At 39.5% G+C, this 26,560-nt stretch overlaps 1 long non-coding RNA gene and 1 pseudogene across 1 annotated transcript in view; one reads left to right on the top strand and one right to left on the bottom strand.

Annotated features, from left to right (window-relative positions):
• LOC124291090 overlaps nucleotides 1-26,560 on the top strand; it is a 122,247-nt pseudogene that overhangs the window by 10,864 nt on the left and 84,823 nt on the right.
• LOC124291091 overlaps nucleotides 6,505-26,560 on the bottom strand; it is a 107,695-nt gene continuing 87,639 nt past the window's right edge. The window contains exons 3-5 of the long non-coding RNA XR_006902139.1: nucleotides 12,599-12,754; nucleotides 11,088-11,219; nucleotides 6,505-7,152 (exon numbers count right to left, since the gene is read on the bottom strand). This is a non-coding gene — a long non-coding RNA (uncharacterized LOC124291091). The remainder of the gene's footprint in view (nucleotides 7,153-11,087; nucleotides 11,220-12,598; nucleotides 12,755-26,560) is intronic.

Genomic DNA, 26,560 nt, shown 5'->3' with positions numbered 1-26,560 from the left:
CACCACAGGTCCATTTGTTTTTTTTCATTGACACATTTTATTATTGGAATTATAGGAATGTGTGCTTTGTCATAACCAGAGGAATAAAATTGTCACTCACTGTGTGCGGAAATGTGGACATTGTTATGGACCTCCACAGAAGTAACAGTCTTGTCATACACAGGTGAATTGATACATCCTGTTCCTGCTTGTGTACACAGAAGGAATTAAATAGTAATAATATGTAAGGTCTAGTAGTGCCATTTGGCATTTAAAATATTCAGACATGCATATTTTTTGTGTTTCCATGGAAACAAGATCAAATGCTACCAATAGGATTGTTTATTTCTGCAGCAGCCCTCACTTGTTCAAAATACATTCATTGAACTTTGCACACATGTAGTGCAGTGCTTCCTTTTGACATTTAGAATTTTGGTATTTATTACTTTTGATATTTTCCACAGAAAGATCTACTCTTTTTTCAGGAGAGTTCTTTGCCCATGTAAAAACTGTTGACGATACCACTAAGGAAATATGACACACAAGTTTGCAGCCCCTACATTTTTCTTGTAGTTCTGCCTTTTGGCATTTAAAATTGCTTTTTGTGATTTTATATGTAGCAATAATGTATTGATCAACACATTAGCTTTATTCTATTCAAGAAGTGTTTCAGAACAATTTATGAAATGGTTTTGTTGGTCATTCACATACCTCATGAGGTATATTTTTGTGAATAATCACAAGCACTCAAGGTCAGCTTGGGGTAGAGATGGAAGAGCTGGCCTGTGCAATAAAGGCAACTAAAAGTTTAAAGTCTTTGAAGGGCATTTAGAAGTGAATACACATAAAGGCAAACATTTTATGGATGTCAACTTCTTTATTTTGAAGGGTCACGACGTTTTGAATGATGAAGAAGTCAGAATATACTTCGAAACGTCGTGACCCTTCACAATAAAGAAGTTGACATCCATAAAATTCTTGCCTTTAAAAGTTTAAACAAATTAAAAAGTAAGTCTTAACATTTCAATTAAAAGCAAATTCTGTTGTACAAAAATGTGAGTGTATCCTGCCTAATCAGTCATACATCACAAACACTTGACATGACAAGTCAATTACACTCACGAATGTGTGGTGCAAGTCATACATCATTTAGGTTACTGATGGATCAAGTTTGGAAATGTCAGAACATTGTGTACATGAGTACACAAAATATTTGAAAACCTTTCTGATGTCTTGAGGGGTGGTGAGGTAGCCTAGTGGTTAAAGCGTTGGCTCGTCACGCCGAAGACCAGGGTTCGAATCCCCACATGGGTACAATGTGTGAAGCCAATTTCTGGTGTCACCCGCCGTGATGTTGCTGGAATATTGCTAAAAGCGGCGTAAAACCAAACTCAGTCAGTCAGTCTGATGTCTTGACAGTTGAAACTCTTCCCAAACCTGTTTTGAGCAAGTGTCTAATGGCACTCTTTGAATTATTTTTATGATAATGATAGTTATGAGGAATGGAATCCCAGATGGTACCCTGACCATTATCCTAGGTTCGTCAGCACCATACTCTCATGGGTTTCATAGTCAACATCCAAGACATGCTGTTTTACTTCAGGTTTTGTTCCATCTTGTAACCTGTCAAGCCATGATAACACTGAAGCTTTGTACCCGTGAAGGCAGGGTTAGAATGAACCTTCAGTAACCCATGCTTGTCGTTAGAGACGACTAACGGGATCGGGAGGTCAGGCTCGCTGGCTTGGTTGACACATGTCATCGGTGCCCAATTACACAGATCGATGCTCATGCTGTTGATCACTGGATTATTTACAGACCGCCGCCATATAGCTGGAATATTGCTGAGTGTGGTGTAAAGCTAAACTCACTCACTCACTCACTGAAGCTTTGTCCAAACCCAACACACTCATTACAAGTGGTTACCTGTGAAGATCCTAAAGTACTGTCGGAAATGCTAGAAAAATGCTTTTTGACTTATATTTAAAATTCAGAGGTATTACAGTTACTTAAATAACAAATATCACTTCAAGAAACATCTACCTAATGTAGACCGGGGGAATAAATTTAGAGACATGCTCTAAACTGTGTTTTTACTGATGAAAATACCAAAAACTTAGAAAAATAAGGGGTAGTTGGACGTTATTTGAAACAAACATTAACTGCCTGTGTTACGTCATCAGCATGCACGGTATCGACAGGTGAAATTGACACCTGAGCACACGCTCGGGCGAGGGGTCATCTCAATAGATTTTTCTGCAAAATGTTGAATATGTGTGCACGAGAGTATCGCATCAGTTATGTAAGGGATCATTTGTGTATGTGTGTTTGTTGTGACATAAACATACGAATTACTGTACATTGGAAAGAATCCTATCACTTGTGGTATCTTATCGATTGATTGTAGAAATGTGCAACGTTTTAATAAATGTTTTGCATGTCAACAGTATAGTTCATTGAAAAAATATGGATGTAATTCGGTCAGTTTGATCTAGTTGTGAACATTGGCCAAAGATTTATTATATATATTTTTCTTCTCATAAAGTTTGTAGACCGTCCGTCTAAGCACTCCCTTGTCAAAGTTGTCAAGGATGGTTTTACGTCTCGGTTTTGCATATGAGACGGTCCCTGTCTTGTCTGATTTGTTTACAATATTGTAAACTTGTTGGTAAGACATGCCAACAGCTCTACAAGTTCTGTAATAAACCCTTTCTACACTAGGTTTACCTCTGTCTTTTTTAAGCAGAAAAAAAACTATAAACCTTTGCAACAATCGACTGCAAATCGTTGGCCATAGTGGACGCTGTGATAAAGATGTGCATGCATGACGGGAAACCTATTTATCAAGACTTAACATTTATATTAATATTTCTTCAATACAGAAAACGATAATTAAGTAAAGTAACACAAACATTCAACATTTATTTGTTTAGGAAAAACGTTAATTCATATTTTTACACCACCTGTATTATTAGCATAAATGTAAAGACTATTTCAGATTTCTGTTGTTGAACTCTGAATAAATCTTAAGTTGCTGTTTTGGTACCAAATTCTCTCCTGTAAACTGCCCTTTAAATGCATGGGGATGTTAAATCGATTGAAATAAAAATTAGGTAGACAATAGGCGAGTTGATATATTGACAACATAGTACATTTATCACCTTTATAAAGATACTAAGGCTAAAAAGCATTTTTCTAGCATTTCCGACAGTACTATAGTTGGAACTGGTCTTCAGCATCCCATGCTTGTTTGGTGGGGACTGTGTTCCTCGCTGAATGATAGATACGTCGCTCTGTCTTAATCGTGTACACTGATGCTCATGATGTTAATCACTGGATTGTCAGGTCCAGTCTTGATTATTTATGAACCGCCATCATATGGCTGGAGTATTGTTGAGAGCAGGGTTAAACAACAAACATAAATGTCATTACAAGTGGAATATCTTCTCCACTACTGGTGTAGTGTCTCAGACCATAGTACATCAACTCTCTCTGTGTTATGAATACATAATGCCATTTCCTGAGAAAGTTTAATCCTAAATATAACGTGTTACATCTCTCCATGTTGTAACTCACTCACTCAATGGCAAGAGACACATTGCTAATGTCACCTAATTACTTTGTCACTGGACAATTAAGCATGTTATATAGTTATGCAAGAATATTAGTCCAAACCAATCACTGTCGTGTGTGACATTGATAATGATCACTTATTACTTTGTCTCTTGACAATTAAGCATGTTAGACAGTTATGCAAGAATATTAGCCAAACAAATCACTGTCATGTGCGACATTGCCGATGTCACCTAATGACTTTTCTCTGGACAATTAAGCGTGTGAGATAGTTATGCAAGGATGTTAGTCCCGACAAACGACAGTCATTGAATGGTCGAACCACATGTCACGGACATTTACCTCCATGGTACTTTCTTCTGCAACCGTGGGAGTAGTGGAATAATTTGGTATGAGTGTTAATTAACTTAATGATACCATCACATAAATGTTAAGTCAGTTGTTAGTTTTGTAATTGCTTTTAGGTCACTGCGACCTAATCTGATTTCTGGCGTTCCATCTGTCACAGGACATTTTTAAATGACAAGGAAAGCAAACAAATTAATCAGTGGTATGTGATTAGCTGTGCTACTTTGTCAGGATTGACATGGTAGAATGTTTGTGTAGCATGTGATGTAGGTATGAGTCTCGTCATCAGCTGAGGAACAAGGAAAATGAGATTGGCTAAACTAAAACCTGATGAAACTTATAAACAGGTTTATTATAGCCATATTTCTGAATGATTCCTTATCTTGCAACCGGAGAAGTTTAAACTCTAAAGACAACAACTCTTAGAATCCACTCAAAAACTCTTCTGGCACACAAGGGACTTGAAACACTGTGAAAGAACTTGTCTCTTGTCGATAGAAGGTCGTTTGATGTCACATTCTGCCTAGCTTTCCATCTATATGTACATCATAACTGCAGTTTAAGACTGCAGCCGTGGTTACGAGATCGCTTTACAATTACACAACGCAGGCATCTATCTCGAGGGATGCCTATCCTGTAACTAGCTTTGCACCCACAAATAGGTGACGGTAACAAGGTCCTCTGGCCTTTCCCTTCACCATCTTAAAATCTAATTACATCGCCATTCACCTCGGCCACGTGGGGACGACCAATTGCGCATGAGACTCTGCATTGTGCTTTGGGAGGATCGCATCATGGCCTCGGGCAGCATGGCCACTTGAGCAAAACAGTCGCCCCAGTCTCACTACAGCTTTTGAGAGAAACAGCGGGATTATCTCTGATGTGTTTGCGAGATTTACTTAATTATTTGCTGTCTTTCGTTTGGCTTACAATGGTAGCCATCCTCTTGTTTCCGTAATGGCCTCAACAAAAATCTTGCCCATTGTCATTTCTTGAAACAGGAAATATTGTCTGTTTATTGATGATGAGTTAAGTTCTTATTATCACCACCAAGGATAACATTAGCCTTCATTGGAATTTGGTATTGTTCGATATGTGGTTTTTGAATTGTGTTTATCTTTTAAAAAGGGTTTTGTTTTTGTTCAAACACAGTGTTTTGTTGGTTGTTTACTTAAATTGCTGGTTCTCAAAGTCACTTAGCAAGGAGGCTTTAACTTGAAATGATTTTAATTAAAGGGATAAAACAGTGTGTCATTAAAAACGGTGTCCTGTTTATCATCGAAAGTCAAATGTCATGATGGTTATTTCAAATTAAATTGAAAAATTAAAATGTTATGAGCAAGGTTGCCCTGTTTATCATCACAATTCAAAAGTAATTATAGTCATTTCAAATAATTGTGCCTTTACATTTTGAATTATAGAAATGAATATAATCCCAGGTCTTCAAAGCAGTGATTACTTTCAGTGTGTATTCCTCTTAGTGAACCTGTTCAAACGCATAAGGGTTTCGTCATCCAAAGTATAAGATCAATATGGTACATGCAGATGCTGGTTTACTGCTTTCATCGACGAGTACACAACCTACACAATTTGGATTCCTGCAAATGAGTACCAACAGTCAGCTCACAGAACCTAATGGAACCACATCAAAGAGGGTTTATTTGTGAAGGTCAGGAATTCCTGATATTTGCATGAAGACACTAATGAACTGCTGCCCCTTATATTCAATTCTCAATGCGATGGGATTCCGATTTACTGAAAGACAGAATCTTCGCTTATTGAGTCTCGCCTAATTTTCAAGAGATAGGAACCAGGATTCATAATGGCAGTTGGACCAGTTTACAAAGGCAGCTTCCTTTGTGGAGTTTGTAGTCGTGTACTGTTCGCCTGCAGACTAATGATAGCTGGATTTCCTTGCCAATTCTTTGCCCTCAATTCAGGCAAAGTCTGGTTGACCATTAGTCGCACCTCGACCACTTTCTCATAATCAGCCCCCTTCCTCCGTCACACTGCGACCTCTAACAAGGCACAATTGCAGAATTTAACTAATTTTGGCATTGACGTGTGACTGTTGATGTGTTGACAACCACGAGGCCCATTTTCCCTGTTGGCGATAGGTTCAGCAATGGAATATGCTCACACTTCAGACGTGTCTAAAAAACTGGTTACAGATCGGAGTGGGGGATGGGTCTCCAAGCAGGCATTATGATTGATTCTACAACTACAAGCTTTCCCATTGAAAATGGGAATATATAAGAATTCAGAGTAGATATCGGACAGTTTCTGAAAGTATGGTGAAAATGGTATTGTTTCAGTATTGTAATAAGCAGTTGACTTTTCTGGATGAATTCTTAGCTGCTTATGCAAAAACACCCGGCCAAATGTCAATATCTGAAAACAGATTTGTGACTCAAAGTTTGACACACGCTATGGAAAAATGAGGACTGTCAAAAGAGATTGGAACAAAAGACACATCAACAATTAAGATCGGTGGAGTGGAATGTAACCCACCACCCTTGCATCTTCAATCTCATTGCCGTTTACTTTCCAAAGACAGAGCAGTCCATTTCATTCATGAGGGTGTGCAGGTGTCTTTACATACGTCTGATCCTTCATTTCTAATCGTCTTTCTTTTAACAACAAAATGTAATTATGGTGTGTGGCAGTTTGCTTGAATAATGAAAAAATCAAAGTGATATGAGTTTCATTTCTTAATTTGATGTTTTAAAAAAAAATGAATTTGAAAATTGAAAGCCCACTGTTAATGAAGCCGTGACAACCGACTGTAGTTTCAAGGAGCAATCTCGGCCTGGGTCTGACGGGTTTGTCAATGCCATCATTGAAATGGCCACTAATTATGAGCAGTAAGTGGCCATCAAATCAGATCCTTCCAGAATTTCATCTTGTGGTGATGATTAAAAACGGAATTTGGTTGCAGACACCTCTTGATCCTTTAAATATTTGATAATGATATTTCTTCCATGTTCACAAAAGTGTCATTTCAGTATCACAAAGTCAACGTTCTCCGAGGTACACACTGATGGTTTTGAACAGAGTAAGAAATGCATTGTTTAGTTGAACATTTTGATGTCTTTCCTGGTACAGTGGCCTTAGTTCTGCATGTGCCAAATTGATTCCAGTGGCAGCGTGTCTCTGTAACAAGTTCCACATGAGGATATGGTATTGACTCACCAAGTGCTTGGTATTGTGTTTGCATAATGAACCACTGGTATCAAAGACTGGCACAATCTCCTGGGAACATATTAAAAACATGGCATGGTTGTAATTCCTTGAAAAAAGAGAACAATTTGCAATGCTGCCTATGATTTTTAGATGCTCGCCAAGTGACTTAATTGCTCACCAAAGTTAATGTGGACACCATGTCCTATTGCTATGTGTACAGACAATTTAATTTGGTCTGTTACAGCTTTGAAGATGCATGAATCATAAATGGTGCTTCCATTAATTGCTTTCAGATTTTACCTTGTTCTAACAACAGACCAACCCCAAACTGCGACGACACATTGGTGCTTTTATATCGATGTTTTATGTCCAACATCTTAAACGACATTTTTGGCATTTTTCTAACGCTAGACATCAAATGTAAAACCAATTCCAATTTGTCCTCAGCATGGATCTTGTCGTCATTAAAATAGCAGAGGACTTGGAATCATGTACTTGGATTTTGGACTGGTCAGGACACATTAAACATTTGTTGACCATCAGCCAATGACATTGTGACGTCACAGTCTGGAACAAGTGTAATAAAATGTTTTTATTGCACTTTTTTATCTGGTAAAATCTAAAATCATATGCATAGTTTGCCATTCCAGTAGAATTGTTATTAATTCAGCCATTAAAGTAAGCTGGGTGCTGCAAGGGAAACTACTTTGTCCCTTTTTATTAGGGAATATATTTTCATGGCAGCAATGCAATATTTTCTTGTAACTTTTCGTTGTTTGAAAAAAATGTCATAAAACATTCATAGTTGAGTAGTGTTTTTTTAGTTCTTTTTATCAAGATAGATTGCTCCCACTAAATATGAGAAAACTTGAGAAAACTTTTATAGTTGTATTTGCACTAGACTATATGAGAGAAGGTATTTCATTTTTAGGATCATCAATTTTTATGAAATGTTTACCTAAAAATACAAAAGTTGAAATGTTCAACTGAACAAAATATGAAAAAATTTCACAAGAAGATACAATTTTTTATCCTGATGTGTACAAACCTTATTTAGATACAATGTCAACATGCCATGAACACTTTGCCCTCTGAAGGAAATGTTATTACTGCAAGTGTATTATCATTAACCAGTCCAGTGCATATTGTATTGAAAGTCTAACCTCACACTCTCTTACACTGACATATCCTCTGATGCCAGCACTGACAGGGGAAGTCTACCTAAGACTCTTCTTCTATATGATTAGATGTGAAGTCTTGACAATGAAGACCTCAAGCAAAGATTTCTAGTGAGGGGTGTTTTTTGGCCTGCATGTTTACAGTGATAATCTTCAGCTTACTGAAATACCTCCCCTGGGTCCAAGTAGCATGTTCATCGACAGAATCAATGAGAGGCACATACGATGTATCATTTGTAATTATTTCTGCTCCTTCCAGGCAGGAGATGAACAACATGAGGACTTTCAGTCTGTTGGCTACATTTTCTGTCTTGTTGATTCCCGCGTACACAATCTGGGATTTCTGTGTCCATTATCTATCATTCCCCAGGTTGTTACATTGAAATGAGTGATGCGAAATACACATCAGACGAGGCTGAGTTTGTTACGTGACAGGTACTTGGACATGACAAGGTGTGATTTTTATGCTTAAAACATTAATCCTGATATTAGTAGGGTTTAACTTGTAAACATTGCTTTTTTTGCCATTAGATTTATTCATGATGAAAACTGTCATGATTGGTTCATTAAGGGTTATTCTGAAAACTATTCAGATCAGTGATAAGTTAGAACCTGCGTAAAATACAGCTAAAACATTTACATCAGTCACTCACTAACCCTATGACTCAAACTGTTCCCTTATTTCAGTCCATCAGTATATATCTGACACAGACAAGTGTGTCATGCTGTGGTCTGAAGACCCACCCACTCAAACTGTTCCCTTATTTCAGTCCATCAGTATATATCTGACACAGACAAGTGTGTCATGCTGCAGTCTGAAGACCAACCCACTCAAACTGTTCCCTTATTTCAGTCCATCAGTATATATCTGACACAGACAAGTGTGTCATGCTGCAGTCTGAAGACCAACCCACTCAAACTGTTCCCTTATTTCAGTCCATCAGTATACATCTGACACAGACAAGTGTGTCATGCTGCGGTCTGAAGTCTGTTCCCTTATTTCAGTCCATCAGTATACATCTGACACAGACAAGTGTGTCATGCAAAGTCTGAAGACCCACCCACTCAAACTGTTCCTTATTCAAACTGTCCATGCCAGTATTTCTTATTTCAGTATCAGACATCTGACACAGACAATGTCATGCTGCAGTCTGAAGACCCACCCACTCAAACTGTTCCCTTATTTCAGTCCATCAGTATACGTCTGACACAGACAAGTGTGTCATGCTGCGGTCTGAAGACCCATCCACTCAAACTGTTCCCTTATTTCAGTCCATCAGTATATGTCTGACACAGACAAGTGTGTCATGCTGCGGTCTGAAGACCCATCCACTCAAACTGTTCCCTTATTTCAGTCCATCAGTATATATCTGACACAGACAAGTGTGTCATGCAGCAGTCTGAAGACCCACCCACTCAAACTGTTCCTGTATGCCATAGAGAAATACATTGTAAATTGATCAATTGGTTTTACATAATCAGTTCACTGGCAATGTCTGGTTTAGAAGAACTGTTGTTTTCCGTCACACCTAGTACCCTATCCAAGATATACCCACCCACTCAAACTGTTCCTGTATGCCATAGAGAAATACATTGAAAATTGATCAATTGGTTTTACATAATCAGTTCACTGGCAATGTCTGGTTTAGAAGAACTGTTGTTTTCCGTCACACCTAGTACCCTATCCAAGATATACCCACCCACTCAAACTGTTCCTGTATGCCATAGAGAAATACATTGAAAATTGATCAATTGGTTTTACATAATCAGTTCACTGGCAATGTCTGGTTTAGAAGAACTGTTGTTTTCCGTCACACCTAGTACCCTATCCAAGATATACCACTACATTGAAGGGCTCACTGTAAGTTGGACATACAGACTGGGACACACACACATACATACATACAACCTACATATATAACTGTGTAGCGCCTTGAGCATGTACTAGCTGCGTGGATATGTGCGTAATATAAATATCCTATAATAATAATAACAATATAACTACACATAGCTTCATCTCCAGTGAAGGAAGGGCAGCAGTACTAAGTTCATGGTTTAAACGTTTCATCAGTTTCCGTCATGTCATGAGTTGTATACTAGGGCCCTGTTTCACAAAGCTCTCGTAGCGCTACGACTATCGTAAGTCAACAGTTACAGTATAGTAGGTACGAATGCTACAAGAAAAGTTACGAGATCTTGGGCTTACGAGAGCTTTGTGAAACGGGGCCCAGGAGTTTGGAGATGGAGCTTTGATGTTGGAATGACTTGTCTGATGTCAGATGATACGACAGATTGAAAGGTTATGGGGATTATTTATAAAAATTGTACATCACGAGTGGTGTCGCTGTTACTGCAGTGGTGTACATTTAAAACTGACATTTAGGGACTGATAGTCTAATTGACTTAATTCGTCCTGATGACAGTATATGTGTGTGGAGTTATTTAGATGTGATGATAGTAAACATGGGATGGTAAAGGTGGTGAAAAATACATTTGGTTGTCAACTTGCTATGATTTCACTGACAAATTCCTGACTTGTTCAGGGGCAAGAGAGGCTCAGTTGTCTAAGGTGTGACAGTTGGACATGAGTGAGTGAGTGAGTTTAGTTTTACGCCGCACTCAGCAATATTCCAGCTATATGGCAGCGGTCTGTAAATAATCTAGTCTGGACCAGACAATCCAGTGATCAACAGCATGAACATTGATCTGCACAATTGGGAACCTGACCACCCGATCCCGTCAGTCGCCTCTTACAAGCATGGGTTACTGAAGGCTCATTCTAACCCAGACCTTCACGGGTACAATTGGACATGAAGGGTTGCATACCTTAGTTTTGCCGGAATCCCGTGACCATTTCGAATTATGATCCTCGGATCTTGCTCAGGAGTTTCACCAAATCGGTACATATTGTGTATCACTTCAGGCCTCCCTTCCACATCGAGCAGACACAGCAGGCAACTGAAATACGGCAACATGCTTTACTTGGGATTATGTTTTCTCAATAAAGTACAGATTCTTCAATCTTGTGGGTTGAGTCCCACCTGGCACACAGTGTACTTTGTGTACCCCTCTGACAAGTGTGAAAACACTGAAACACTCTTCCATAACTGTCAAACCTAACCAACTCACTAGTGCATTTCTCTCCAAAATGCTGGCATGTTTAAAATGATTTCCAAAAAAACCTTTATTTTTACAGGCTTGATCAAGACATGAACCCAATGCATTTTAAAGAACGTAATTGTATTTTTTTCTCAAATCTTGCCACAGTTCAAAGGTGAATTGATCTTTGACTAGTCAGAAAGAAAAATCTTGATTAGGTAATGATTCACCATCAAGCCTCTGTCCAAACGTTTAAACTGAAAGATCTTTGAAAATACTTTTGAAGTGAGCTCACAGTCCAAGACGAGGGCTGAGTGAAGATTTTCAACTCTACAATATTGGTGTTTGCAAAGGGTGCATGTCCATCTCCTTTAAAAAAATGCATTGTTCAATCAGAGAAGGAGAAATTATTAAATTCCATCATACAATCAAGCTTCTTCCTCGTGCCCATGTTCTGCCGAATTTTTGCCTTGTTTGCCCAAACAAAGGTCTTCAATCAAGCTCCGTATTAGTTTGCCCTCTTCTTACGACCCGCCATTAACTTTTTGATTGTGATTTCTGTATTTCTAATGGCCATGTCTGTCTGAATGGTACAAGACTTGACTTTGTGTTTTCGCCTGTTTTCGCAAGCCATCTTATTGTTTAGAGTTTGCAGCAGGAGGCTATTGGAGCAAACTGCTTTATTAGGATCAAACTGGAATTGGGAGGCTCCGTCTTTCTTGCGGGCCTGACGAGGCTTTGGAGACAGATGGCTGCATCGAAGAGATAATTTCCACCAATCGATCACAGTCCGGTTAAAACAAATTCTGTTTGCGTTGAGCCTCATTCCATACTCCAGTCAGAGATGGCAAGTGAACCTGCGGCAATTAATACCTAGCTATTGTGACTCTTCATGTGTGAAATCAAATTATTAAATTTATCAAATGAAGGCGACCCCAGACTGGCTGTTGTTGGTTCACCAGCATGGTAGACAGCACAACATTGTGATTTGCTACGGTTTCAGGGAAATGAACCCTGATGAGAAAACACCCCTTCTGTAAAAGATATTCCGATTTATCTCGGGCCACATATTGCAAAGAAATGGAGGAAGCGAATCTTCATCTGAAGATGTGCTTTCGTCGATGCGTCTGCCTTTGAGATCGTCGCAAGGCCCCAGGTCCCCTCGGCACACCACCCCATTGATCAAAGAATCGCGTGCCGCAAGCAACAAAGATTAAACCCAGGGAGTCGCTCCTCACCAAATAGCAAACACAAGAGCCTGTGCGTGTTCCCCCGTCTCTGAATAGGAATTGGTTGTTTTGCCCCAGCCTCAATGCAGGCATCCTCTGTAACGTTCTGTAGCAAGCTTTCACCACCATTCAGCCATGCAAATTACTGTGCTTGCTCTCTTCACTCTGCAAAAAATGGAATATTTTTGTATTTTTTTTGGTCATAGACTGTTCAGTCGTCATAAAGATTTTAATTTTAGAATGAAGGTTGAGTTCTACCATTTAATTTTTCTAGTGTAATTACTTTTATTGCACCCTACCAAAGATCTATCATTCTATTTTCATTTCACAATATAAAATGTATTGATACTGTATTACTTACACATCTCCTGATCCTTCATAGTGAGTGAGTGAGTGAGTTTAGTTTTACGCCGCACTCAGCAATATTCCAGCTATATGGCGGTGGTCTGTAAATAATCAAGTCTGGACCAGACAATCCAATGATCAACACTATGAGCATTGATCTGCACAATTGGGAACCGATAACATGTGTCAACCAAGTCAGCGAGTCTGACACCCTGATCCCTTTAGTTGCCTCTTACGACAAGCATGGGTTACTGAAGATCAATTCTAACCCAGACCTTCACAGGTATGATCCTTCATGGTGTTGATTGTGCAGTGATAATTGACACTGCATACACAGCCTCCTTAGTCTAGTGGACAGAGTACCTGTACAACATTCAATAGGCAGTTCAATCCCCCATCCGGGGTGTTAACATGGTACTTGTTGTTACCCTGGTGATCATGTTAAGAGAATAAGACATGGACTGTTGACTGTGAATAGAAAGTGTCTGAATTTGGTGTTCATGTCAATCTGCAGCCTAGCATCTCGGAGTAGCACTATAAAACCTAGAAATGTCTGGACAAACACAAGCAGCCTCCCCGACACACACAGCGCAGCCACACAAACACTATACAAGTGCAGCAATATTCATAATATATCATTGGACCCCATGCAGTGTCACCTGACCAGCCACCTAGGTTTCGTGAAACTTCCCTGCATCACAGAACTTTCTGCGACATGAAACTGACATACCATGATATAACTAGTCACCAAGGATATGCCTATACAGTTTCAACATGACACAGTCACAACCACTTTGCATGCAAGCAGATGCTTTGTGGACAAATGATATCATCTAGACAAAAGACCCATGCTCCACTTGGCTTGTCCTGGATGCAATCATCCCCTTTCATGTGTCAAATCTCATACCAGGAAACCGACACTGGATGATCTTCGATACAAAAAAGGACAGTTGACTGGACACAATGTAATAGAGAATATTGTAAGAATTCTTTATTATTTTCACTTCACCATGGGGATTCTCTATAGAATTTATTTACATAATATTGAACAGCTTTAGCGTATTAGGACAAATAATTGATAACTGTGTCTGGGCAAGTGCAGTTTGCTGAATAGCGTTCACAGAATATGATCTATTTCAGTAAGTGTGCATCACTTTGCTGTCTATACTGTTCTATTATTGATACCAACACTTACAGATAAGGAATGATCTGGTGTGCAACACTTATCCTAGGTTTGAGTTACATGATATCATGCAGATAGCGGTGATAACATTTCTTTGTTTGTGCACACATGCTAAATGAAGAGTATTTCATGGTATCATGTTCACATTGGAAATGTTAAACCCAGATTAAAGGGTGTGTTGTTGCATGAGAAAAAGTTGTTTTTTTAAACATCCACAATTTATAAAGTACGGGTAAGGTCTGTTTTACAAATGATGAAGATCATAAATGAATATACTGTGGTGTCTAAAATAACAAATTCACTGTTATTTATGTACAGTTAAAAAGCGTTTTGGTTCCTTATGCATTATTAAGCGTTGAAACCAACTCGAAGTAAATGTAGGAAAATCATGTTTCTGCTATATGAGAAGGTAACTTGAGTAATCTGGTGAGGATTTGCAAGTACTTTCAGGATCTGTTTTTAAATATTTGATGCTAGTTTGCGTAGATGACTGTTGATCACAAAGAAAATAAAGTACGTGAATCATCAGTGTAAAACCTAGCTACACTGGGCCCTGTTAATCCAGACACTTTCCCACTGAACACATCTGAACATCAGTATAGGATTATAGAGACACTGATGAATACTTATGGCTGCTAAACTGGGTCCTGATCCATAAAGCGTCTATAACGTTACAACCTGTTGTAATTCTATTGTTGATCATAGGCTTATGAATGTCGTAGTGCTATGAACTTTTGTGGATTGTGACCCTGGACACTTGTTCATAGGGTCACCTTCCAACTGAACACAGTCTGAACATCAGTAAAGGATTATAGAGACACTGATGAATACTTATGGCTGCTAAACTGGACACTTGTTCATAGGGTCACCTTCCAACTGAATACAGTCTGAACAACTGATGAATACTTATGGCTGCTAAACTGGACACTTGTTCATAGGGTCACCTTCCAACTGAACACAGTCTGAACATCAGTGTAGGATTATAGAGACACTGATGAATACTTATGGCTGCTAAACTGGACACTTGTTCATAGGGTCACCTTCCAACTGAATACAGTCTGAACATCAGTGTAGGATTATAGAGACACTGATGAATACTTATGGCTGCTAAACTGGACACTTGTTAATCAGGACACACTTAAATGGATGATCAAGACTGATTATTCCCTGGTGTGTATGAGTGATGTTCACTCATGTGTTGAGTGATGATCTATTGGTGATGTGTTGATATATAATGTTGTTGCATAGTTCTGACAATCAGTTGTGTTGTTGGTCGACCAGGACAAACAGAACCAGATGCATACTACAAACAATCGGACAACATGTTAAATAGGTTAGCAGAACATTCAGTCCCTCCCAGATTCCATTTTAAGTGAAGCCACTGGATGTTTACACTTGTTTTCCCCATGAAAATCCAGGCTAGGATTAGTCTTTCATGCAACCCATGCTTGTCATTTCCCTTTCAGGAACCCATGCTTGTCATGAGAATCAGCAGCCCAGTCTTTCAGGAACCCATGCTTGTCACGAGGTGGTCTTCAGGAACCCATGCTTGTCATGAGAATTGGCCTTCAGCAGCCCATGCTTGTCATGAGAATTGGTCTTCAGGAACCCATGCTTGTCATGAGAATTGGTCTTCAGCACCCATGCTTGTCATGAGAATTGGTCTTCAGGAACCCATGCTTGTCATGAGAATTGGTCTTCAGGAACCCATGCTTGTCATGAGAATTGGTCTTCAGGAACCCATGCTTGTCATGAGAATTGGTCTTCAGGAACCCATGCTTGTCATGAGAATTGGTCTTCAGGAACCCATGCTTGTCATGAGAATTGGTCTTCAGGAACCCATGGCCTTCAGCAGCCGATACTTGCAGAATGGGTCTTCGGAACCCATGGCCTTCAGCAGCCGAAACTTGTCATAAGAATTGGCCTCCAGCAACCCATGCATGTCTGACAGTAACACAAGAATAGGTGACCCAGCCTTCAGAAAGAAAATCCACTCCATGATACCAGATTTAATCAAGCCAGTTTTAAGGTATGACGAACGCAACATGTTGCCAGTGGTGAGTTTTGATTGATCAGGGTCCGCTTCTGAGTAGTATCGTTTGTATGGATTCCCTCCCAGTTGAACACCATCGCTGCTTCCTCCTCCTTCACTCCATACAGAAACTCTTGCTGGGTTCCAAGGTGGGCTGACATTCCTGGACATGCTCCTGTAGAGATTTGATTGAAGGATGCCATGTATTGATGGCAGGTCTTGGCTGCAAAGCATGGGCATAGCATATACTGGAAGAAGTATCGATCTGAGCGGGAGCAGACGTACAATAGGAGCAGACGTACGCTGAGGACAAACACTCCATGCCAGCAGACCCCTGGTAAATACAAGCTTCCAGCAGGTTGCAACCTCAAAGGTGTAATTTATGGAAATCCTTCCTCTCTAGGGTTTAATTTGGGTTTAACCCCTTTAATGCTAGCTATTAATTGCTTGTTGATTGGAGAGTGGGGAATGGAGAGATACTGCAAAGTAATGTAAGGTGCTGCAGCTCCCCTCCTTTGAACTCGAGTGGTGAAAATGTTTCTGCCACGTATAATTCCCTCTATCAAGGGACCCGATCTATACCAGCAACCTTCGTAGCTGGTATGTAGTTGTAGGAGATGTTGTCATTAACACTTTTCGGTACGGCGATCTTGTGTGGAAAAATTGATTCCAATAATAACCAGTCCTATGTCTTGAATGGTGCTTTAATCGCAAATATATCAAGTGCATGGTGATCCTTCTCCATTACAAAACCAGTGGCATTAAAATTATGGTGTAATGATTTTATACTTATGATGCTTCTTTTCTTTATCAAAAGAAGTCAATTTTTAATTTGAGGAATCTACCCATGGTCATCATGTGTTGATGAGAGCAATAATGCCTTTTCTTTGGAAGACTAGGTGCAGATGGGTAGCCTAGTGGTTAAAGTTTTGCTGATCATCTTGATCGTCTGGTTTCTGTTCCTGACATGGTACAGTGTGTAAAGGGCGTTTCTGGAGTCCTCTGCTGTGATATAGCTGGGATGTTGCTTTAGTGGTGTAAAACCAACTCACTCACTCACTCACTCGCAGTAAACATGTGGACAACATCCTTTAGATAACAATATAGTAAGTAGGTTTGCATTTTCTCAGTATTTTGACAAGCATTTCAGCATCATATTTATTAAATTCTGTGCGATGAATATCAACTGCAAATGTGTCAGATGACACATTCATTGGTGTTAGAAGTATGGTATTTGTCATACAACTATTGATTAACATCTAGAGGAGAAACTGTACACCCAAATGACAATTGATTCTATAGTTAAGAGCACGTTCTGATGATATCTCCAATATGCGGATGTCATTGATATCTATACACAGTGAGGGCTGCATATCAACATCACACCTAAGGGGAACTGGATAATCACTTGCTGTGGTAGTCACTATTAAATATTTCACTGACCTATCTGCTACACCATTCTATGAACACATAGGTTTCCAGACAAACATATTCACAACCTGCAAATAATTCAGAGTTGTTAAACCAAGAAAAAAAAATCTAATATGACCGTCACTTTGGAAAAAATCTCATCAATCTTAATGGATTTTTTGGCAGTGATGATTACTGTCCTGATCTTGTGACATTTTATTTGCAAAAACGACACACGGACAAATAAAATCCAGTCATCTGTGCAATGCATGTTGTTCTTTCATCAACGAATTTGATGATGGTCACATGGCAGGAAGGTCATGGGAAATCCAGCCGAGGTGTCAATTGCAATCCTAATTTTCAACAGTTTTCTTTTTTATATCATTTGGGTAAGATGAGATTGGAATAGGCTAAGGCTTTTAACATGCGGATAGCCTCTGTTGCATTTGAGTGTTCCATTTCTGTCACAGAGACTTGTTTTATTTCAGCACATTAATCATTTTGATTTATGATAAATTGAATGCACTGAAACCTGGAATAGTTATACAAAGTTTCTCACACTTATATTTAATGTATTTTTTAAAGTTGAGTTAAAAAATATACATTTCTGATTCTGCGTTCCATGTAGCCACTGCACATAATTGTCATCTTTTTGGCGAGAAAATAGAATTTGATTTGTTTGTTGTAGCTAAATCATGTATTTGGTGCAAAACGCAACATGAAAAGAATCATCTTATTCAGTAAACATTCCCATTCCTTCAAAACAACCAAAACATGGGTACGGAAATAGTCTGAATATTGAGGAAGTGGCTTAAACTTTGCTTGCAGTGTTTTCACAAATATCAGTGGGGTCCCATGACCGAATCACCGCTGTCAATAAATTGTGAAATAAATGCTCCAATTCATTCAAAAACAGGTGTCAAGATACAAGTGTTTGCACTCCGTGGTTTATCACAGGGAAGTCAGGCAACGATGTGGATTTTAGCTTTACACAAATCCTAAGTCAACATAATAGCTTTTCTCTGCTCCTTGCAGGTGTGTGTCAGGGATCAGTTTTAGGCCCTTGTATCCAAATCGGAGATTAGTTTGACCTGATCCAAATTTTGGTAAAGTCTAGCAACATTTCGTAGGATTTGCGTGTTAGCTTTTCAAGACTGATTCAACAGAGAACTATTCTCTTCAAACTTGTATAATCCTGGGAAGCTTTTATGAATGAATTACAACTGCCCATCCCTGATCTAGCTTTGATAAGAATCTTAATATGTCAAAATGATAATGTGAATCCATTTTAGGCGTACCCTGAAGAGATATGCTGTGAATATGGCTGAGAGCAGCATAAAAACGTAGTCACTTAAAAATGGAGCTGTTTGTATAGTCACATGACTATACATTTCTTAAAACATGATTGTAATATGGTGTGATGGTGCTGATGGTGGAATAGTGGTTAAAACATGTGCTCATAATGAGAATACCTGGGTTCAAGCCTGAACATCTTCCATCATTTATGGCAATGTGACACTGTTGTAGTTAGATAAAATTACAGAAACATGGTGATCTTAAACACTACGGCTTTTGCAGAGCTGGGTCTTTGGGGTTACACAACACCAAATATTTTCCCATAGACTTCTATAGTAACGACTACTAACATTATATTTTTTTTAAATCATCCAGGCTGTCAATAGCCAATCCATGTACACATGGGTACGGTCTGGCCTTTAAACTACAATAAAAACACAAATTCTGGCTAACTTATCCTGCTCATTTTCCCAGCACAGGAAGCTGAACACATCAACCCCAGTTCCGCACCAAATGTCACCTACTGGAAAATATCTGTACACACAATAAGCATAAGTCATGGTGATAAAAATGACAGCACTAAATACTTAAAATTGTGGTCAGTTTTAATTACTGGATGGATGTGCTTTAAAAAGCATAAAAATCTTACACTATTTCATCCATTCACAGCTGTCACATGTCTCTATCTCTTCAAATGTTTACATACGGTTCTCGCTCAGGGAGCTTGTGATTCTGATTTAAGTGTAGTGGAACCTGGGCATGCCTGCAACCTATGATTGTGGACTGGATCCCATATTTGCCCTCAACAGATTTCATGTTTGCACTTGTGGCTATTTCCTCACACATTAAGCTGACATGCTGTTGTATAACTCACACATTAAGCTGACATACTGTGGTATAACTCACACATTAAACTGACACGCTGTTGTATAACTCACACATTAAGCTGACATGCTGTGGTAGAACTCACATATTAAACTGACATGCTGTGGTATAGCTCACACATGAAGCTGACATGCTGTTGTATAACTCACACATTAAACTGACATGCAGTTGTATAACTCACACATGAAGCTGACATGCTGTGGTATAACTCACACATTAAGCTGACATGCTGTTGTATAACTCACACAGCTGACATGCTGTTGTATAACTCACATTAAACTGACATGCTGTGGAATAACCCAAATACTGTTTAAATATGGGATAAACCAAGCTCACTTAATAGTCCTGCTGACAATGGTTCTTACAAAGGTGCACATTTTTGAAGGATTGATGCATTATTTGACCTTTGCCAGATTTATCAATCCTTTTTTATGAATATGAGTGTGGCATGTTAGATTAAAATTTGAATTACCGAGGTCATCTCATCCATAGTAACGATCCAATGTTGTTTCCCACTTAAATCCTAGGCAATAGAAGTGTAGAAAATAACAAACTTCAGTCAATGATAGAAAGGCAAGGGCAACAGAGTTCAAAACGAGTTCTTACAAAAAGTCGACAATGATTTTGCCCTGAAAGAACTGCTGCAAGGATTGGATTGTAGTCTAAAAACATCACACGTTGTGATAGTTCGGACATGACAGGTATGCCATGCAGAAATTGCAATTTATGAAGGAATTACAGACACCCGAACTGCCTGAAACTTTGAGTGTCAAAGCACCTCCCTACTGCCATCGTGCTGAACAAACTTTGTGTCGCCTGCTCTGTGTTTTGCCCAGCATCTGTCAAAGATTAAAGCACAACAATTACACTGAGACAAGCTAAATTGATGGGTCTTCATTCTGCCTCCAGCTCTCTGATCAATAGGTTTGTATCTTTTTGGAAATGATTATGACTTCAATTTGTCTGCATCAGAAGGAAGCTGCAGCATTGACTCTCCAGTTGAGACCAGGATTGATTGGCGATGTGAGGTTTGAATGACAAATTGCTAATGCTTTAAGTACCTAAATGCTAGATTGCGAGTTGTTGCATTTGAAATGGGATATCAACTGTATTAAGTCATTGCATTTATGGAAAGTGAGGGCTGTTTTTTAGTTTGTGGCTCTTTTTTTTGTCAGATTCAATTTCCCCTTGAAAATGTTTTGATGTCAAATTGGTCAAAGTGATATGTTCCAATTGTGCTACTTTGATTCAATGTGACTGTAGTGCAAGTTTAGATGTAATATTATAGTCAGCATATTTTCAGAGAAAAAAATCAACAATGAGGTATCCCTGTCTCTTTAGTGAAATTACAGGGACTGGTTTTAAGCAAGGAACTATTTGTCACCTCAGGGGAGGGGTTTGAAAGATAGTTCAACTTTGAGTCAGTTTGAAAAGTTACCAGACAGATAATCTACTATTCCAATCTTATAGATTCAGCCAAAGAACACATTTGTTTTGCCTTGGTGAATCAAAACCATATAATCAGGTCTCAGCATTTTGTTCACCATCTATCATTCCGATCATGTCCCTTTAAGATGGATGATAAACAAAGCGACTTTGATGAGGTCATTGTGCTCTTTAGGAAGAGAGTTCAAAAGAAGGGGAAAAGAATAACAATGTCCAAAATATTTCCCCAAAGACTCCATGCTCAGTTCAATGTCCATCCAAGGCCACAGCCATTCTCTGATTTCCTGCAAAGAGTTCCTCTTTTCTTTCGTGATCATCTGATTGTCAATTTGAATGGCTCCTATGACAGTGACTTACTCTTAACACGATTTGCCCGAGACAGGAAGTGCCAGAAATGGGATCAATGCTATTGTAGTTTCTGCCCGGTGTCCATTGATTTTCAGTGAGGAACATTAAGCCATCCATTTTAATGGTGCCAGCTCCTGTCGTTCTAGAGAAAGGAAGAGCCTCTTGTAGAGCTGCACCACACCTCCAGGATCAGGGGCCACGATGCATCTATGTCCCTTAATTCCTGTTATTGCGTACAGTGGTGTAGAGCTGCCAAGATAATGGCTCACAATGTATGTCCCATCACAGATGTTACTTGGTGCACTATACTGTTGGTACCAAAGACCACAATGCATCTATGTCCCTTCATTATTGGCAACTCTATAGTAGGGTTGTCAGTATCACAGACAGTGATGTGTCTATGCTCCATCGTTCATCTATCTGGAACAACACTTAGTGGTTTACTTTATCATTGGCAGTATCAACTAAAACTACTCCAGTACCCAAAGCATGGGGGTCAAAGTATCTGGATCATTTTGATGCTTATGGAGAACTTGGTAAAGGGAGAAAGGAGAGGGTGGCTATTATGCTATTGAATACACTGTATTTGTGCGTTTCATTTCAGATTTGTTGAAATGTCTCTGGTGATGCACGCTCATGTCTGTGTTTTTTGGGAAAAAAACATTAAAATTCATTCGACACAGCCGGGTGAGTGAGTGAGTGAGTGAGTATGGTTTTACGCTGCTTTTAGTAATATTCCAGCAATATCACGGCTGGGGACACCAGAAATGGGCTTCACACATTGTACCCATGTGGGAAATCGAACCTGGGTCTTCAGCATGACACGCGAACACTTTAACCACTAGGCTACCCCACCGCCCTACACAGCTGAGTGTTTTCAAGAAGGTGTGTACTATACTGAAGAACATATGGTGAATATGTACTGGTTAAACAGTGCCAAGCTATTGGTGGCATTGGTGGCTGTTAATACGATATTCCATTAGATCTATGCTTGCAACTGAATGATGGCCCACTACTCCAAGTGCCAGCATGGTGGTTAGGTGTAGACGAGCACAACCTGAGTCCCATCCGAAAACTAAGCTGTATTTTTATTAACACGATATTCCATTTTGCTTGCAACTGAATGACAGCCCACTACTCCAAGTGCCAGCATGGAGGTTAGGTGTAGACGATGAGCACAACCTGAGTCCCATCCGAAAACTAAGCTGTATTTTTATAAACACAATATTCCATTTTGCTTGCAACTGAATGACAGCCCACTACTCCAAGTGCCAGCATGGAGGTTGTCCTTCAGTGACACAACTGACAAATGAATGCTTTCAATGCAGTAAGCTTGTTCATCACCACACTTGAATAATATGAGAATAAAATGTTGCAATTTCCTCCCCTCTCCCCACTGATGAATCTCACTCTGTCAGCTCCATCCTGAAGGTTAATTATTTCCTGGAGGCTCTTGGAACCTTTGTATTTTCAACCCATCGCAGATGAAATCTATATACAGTCTGACTTTTTTTGCCATGCTTGTATAGAGATCTGTATTCGCTTGAAAGAAGCTTGGCACAATTTGATTAAAAGTTGGGTTGATCAATGCATGAAAAATGCTATTTTTCCTCTGGCAATCGGGTTGTGTTTATGTGTAGTGCAGGAGTAACACATGCTTGATGATCACCATATGTTACCTTAGGGACACAGCAGGAACATAATTATTAGTAAGTTTCATTGTGATACCTTTGGCCAGACTATGTCTCTTGTTCCATTGTATTGATAGGTTGCAAAATGTCCCAGCAACTTTCGGAAGTGTCCCAATAATGGATGACAGTCATTCCTTGTTTATTACATCACAGACATTTTTCATGGGACATCCATTTCCTGATAAACAAACCCATATTTGGTTAAGAAATGTCACTATGGTTAAAGTAGGAATAATAACCTGCTAGAATTTATGAAACCTTCATGCAAATACTACAAAAAGTCAGTAATTTTGTGGCATTTTCATTTGAAGCATAAGAGTAAAAGTTGGCAGTGTTTTAAGAATGACATTGATATGACAGCATGAAATAAGGTTGTTTTGTGAAACCAGTTAATAGGTGAGGTGAAATTGGGTTTTAGTCGTGCTTGAGAATATTTCGCTCATATGACGACGTGCATGCGTGTGTATGTGTATGTGCGGCTGCTTGTACTAGCTCAGACTTAAGCTGTTTTATAGTGCTAGCCCACTGAGATACCATGCCGCAGTGAAGCACGAATACCCCACTCAGACACATTATACTGACTCCGAGCCGACCAGTCCTTGTTGTACCCATTAATGCCGAGCGCCAGGCAGGGACCAACAAGTACCATATTTTAACGTCTTTTGGTATGACGCGGTCGGGGATCGAACCCGCGACCTTCCGCTCTCCGGGCGGACGCTCTAACCACTACACCACGGAGGCGGTCCAGTTAATAGTAGGGGATGAAATTGTACAGTGTGGTTTAGGAAGAGGAAATTAAAAATCCAACTGTCAGGAATCAACCTTCCTGCAGTGAGCGAGATGGGAAGGTCCAGCTATGTTCAGAAGGGTCTCGCACCAAATACTTCAGAGAGGTCTGTTATGCTAGTCACACAGAAAGAGCAAAATAAATCATTGCAACTGCTACATTTCATGAACCTATTTGTGCTTGCAATATGTGTACATATCATAGCTGACATGTGGTCTCCAGTGTTCAGCTTGAAAATGGTATCACGCCATTGATGCTCCAAACCGTTTATCATTCTTGACATACATGGATAAATCTTCAGAGCATCCGCCATCATATAACCTCATCTGCTGGTAACTCGATCTGTGTCCAAACTGGGCCCAGATGGATTATCAAAGGGGTGGTTTTGGTACCACAGACTCATAAATATCTTTTATTTCCACAAATTTACTTGCCTCTAGATGTAGATTTATATCTAATGGAAATTTTCTCAATATTTCGTGGTCTCTGATTGTTAATTAATGGTTCCTTCAGTCTAGACCATTCGCTAAGCTTTAGTTAGAACCCAGACATACGAGTATAATAATCTCAGAGTCGATATTGTTCGTGTAATATGTTGCCTTTCAGATGGTCATCCTTGTCCATCGATGTGTCAGCTGTAGCGAAAATATACATTTCTGTTGTTAATCATTGTTACCAAAATACAGGGATGAAATACCAGTCTTTGTGTGTGGGTTACAGAGCCATACTGGCGCTTCTGTCCTTGATGGAAGTGTGGGTGTTGATGACTTTGTGTGGTAGAAAGTTTGTTTTCGTAATGAAGTCCAGTAGAGGTAACACCAGCGACTAGTGAGTAGTTTCCATGGTAGACATCACTGATAACATGAGCATGTGCTGACAATTAGGTACCTAGCTGGCGATTAGGTGCCTGACTCTGAGGGTGTGGGTTCGAATCCCAGATGGGACTCAACCCAACAAAAGTACTAGAATCTGTACTTTACTGATAAAGTGTAATCCCAAATATAACATATGTTACGTTTGACCACTTTCTAAATGGCATTATGTAATCATACCATGAGCATGGCATTGAATCACAATCATTAAAGTGGATGAGTTGAATGTTTAAGATTTCCACCCAAATTCTGACTATGGTCAGCAGTCATAATAAGGGTGCAGGGGAGATTTGCATTTGTCCAGGAATTCTCACTGGGTTTTTGACTGAAGAACTAACTGGCTTTCTATACTGCATGTCAATAAATTAACACAAATTTAAAGACAAGTCTTGTAAAACAAATCTGATGAACCAACTGTAGAACATGTTTTGAAGGTAAACTTCTACGAGAGCCATTCTCACAACAGTGCTACAGAAGTTATGGAAGAGAGATTAATGGCCAGCTATGATTGGGACGGATTTCACGTCCAAAAATTATTTGCAGACTAAAGTGGGGAATATCTGTAATCATTTGCCTTTATTTCGCAACTTTGTGGTGCAATTTTTTCACTTTAATTAGCAAAACTGCAAGACTTTGTGTCTAACTGAAAGAAATTTTGCCGACAGTCTGGACTGGTGCAAAAATTGAAAACCCGTGTAAACACAGGATAATGAGTTGGCTGTGTCGCCAGCCCAGACTTGACAAAGTTTTAATCAGGAGACGAGAGAGGGCGTTTGCTTCAAATATACATTATGAGATGTTGAGTCGACAGGCTTTGTGTCAACTTCTCGTCATTTTGGAGTTATTGATTAGGATTAATCTGGTGCTCATAGAGAGAAGTCCACTGTGTTTAACTTGACAACACGCACAGTTGCTTGTCTTGCACTCAAGACGAAATGAGACTTGGGATAATCTAGCAAGTCGGGGCACAGACACGCTGAGTTTGGGACACGTGCTGCTGAAAGACAACATCGGAATGCTTAATCATCCCTGGATGCCATCAGTGGACGATTTATAATGGGAGATATTGCACTTCTTTTGTGTGTGGAGGGGAGAAAGTCATTACAGCGCAGCAGCAAATGACACCATAAACCCTATTGGGTGAAACAATATAATTTCTTCATAAATTTAACATGGTTTGATACGCTTGTGAGAAATAATGCCGACCCGATGACAGGGACTTTGAATAAATTTGACTGCGGATGATTGTACATTGGCCTATTGTTTCCTGTCTCCGACACGTGATTAAAGTGCCCGGAAGAGCTTCTGTCACTAGATGGCAGTGCACTCCTTGACGCAATATTCATGACTATCGGGCAAAATTCAAAAGAAATATTGAATGAGAGTGATTAGGGCAGATTAGATTTATGTCCACTTTTAAATTCCTTGAAAAAGAAGCATGGTGGCGATGAATGAGGAAGATTGGGTGTCCTTGGAAGGTGACCGCGCCCGTTTTTGGTGCCCCTTTCCAAACGTGCGCCCATTTTACAGGGAAATAATCATAATAAAACCAAATCTGGCAATTAGATCCCACAATCCCCTAAATGGAATGAATCATACACAATGTAGCACCACTTGGGATCTTCAGGCAAATTCTTATGGTGGTCTTCCAAATTTGCGGGTGCTTTGGAATTTGA

Source organism: Haliotis rubra, unplaced genomic scaffold (genome assembly GCF_003918875.1).
Source record: "Haliotis rubra isolate DU_JTF1 unplaced genomic scaffold, ASM391887v1 Scf481, whole genome shotgun sequence".
In the NCBI taxonomy this organism is placed as follows: domain Eukaryota; kingdom Metazoa; phylum Mollusca; class Gastropoda; order Lepetellida; family Haliotidae; genus Haliotis; species Haliotis rubra.
This window is presented reverse-complemented; position numbering and strand designations above follow the sequence as displayed.